The sequence below is a fragment of the Apium graveolens genome, chromosome 2, assembly GCF_009905375.1.
Source record: "Apium graveolens cultivar Ventura chromosome 2, ASM990537v1, whole genome shotgun sequence".
Taxonomy (NCBI): domain Eukaryota; kingdom Viridiplantae; phylum Streptophyta; class Magnoliopsida; order Apiales; family Apiaceae; genus Apium; species Apium graveolens.
In genome coordinates this window covers 315967793-315968904 of record NC_133648.1, presented here as the reverse complement: position 1 = coordinate 315968904, position 1112 = coordinate 315967793, and positions in this window count along the sequence as shown.

Genomic DNA, 1112 nt, shown 5'->3' with positions numbered 1-1112 from the left:
CCGTTTATGTATCTAGAGTCATTAACTGTCTGAGATTATGAGTTGTTTATACTTAAGTTTGAATTTAGGGTAGTCCTCCACAACTGATAATAAGTGTGTATGTTTAAAGGTACCCGTGGACATCGTTGTCAATACTATTTTGGTGGCTATGGCAAAGCATGGTAGAGAAGCAAAGCCAAAATTGAATGTGTATCATGCAGCTTCGTCTGTCTCAAATCCAATACTATTTTACGATTTTTTCAAGTATAGTTGTGATCACTTCAAGTCTTCGCCATTGATAGATCGAGATGGAAAGCAAATTAGGATAACAGATATGAAGTTTTTAAGCTCTCTGTCTGATTTCTCATCTTACATTTCATCAGAGATAATTCAACAGAATGGCCTAAGGGATCATCAAGCAGTGCCAGATGAGAAGCATTTTGTAAAAATTAAGACCAAATGTGAAAAGCTAGAAACACTTCTTTTGCATATGGCTCAGATTTATGAACCTTACATGTTTTTTACTAGCAGGTCAGATTCTCTTTCAACCTAGGCAACTACAGACTTTTCCTAATCAGTACACGCAAGTTCTATCTCGATATTATAGAATGAAGCTCTAGTACTGCATGTTTCTAATTGTCAGGTTTGATAATGCTAAAGTAAAAGCACTGATGAAGATGATGTCTGTTGAGGAGAAGAAGCTGTTTGAATGCGACGTTGGGATCATAGACTGGAAGGAATATGTACGCGACATCCATATTCCAGGATTTCGCACTTATGTCTTGAAGGGAAAGTAAGAAACCAGGAAAAAAGATTACGAACCTCATTTTTGCCCCCTTCCTGAGGTTGATGCAATATATGTGAAACATGCATGTGAGAACAAACTAAGGCAATACTTCCTGAGGATTAGTTCTGTAACTAGTGATATGAAACAAGAACGAGCCTCGGATATCATCACTAATAGTTTTGTACTTGTGTTTTTGAATTGCAATGAGCCAATGTACGAAAATTCGGACTCTCTCCCCTGTTATATGTGATAACAAAAGGTGATAGACAGTAGTGCACAGGCATAGGCATTTTGATTTAAGAAAATTAACCATAATATTCTCAGGGTATTAGAGCCTAGGTTGGCG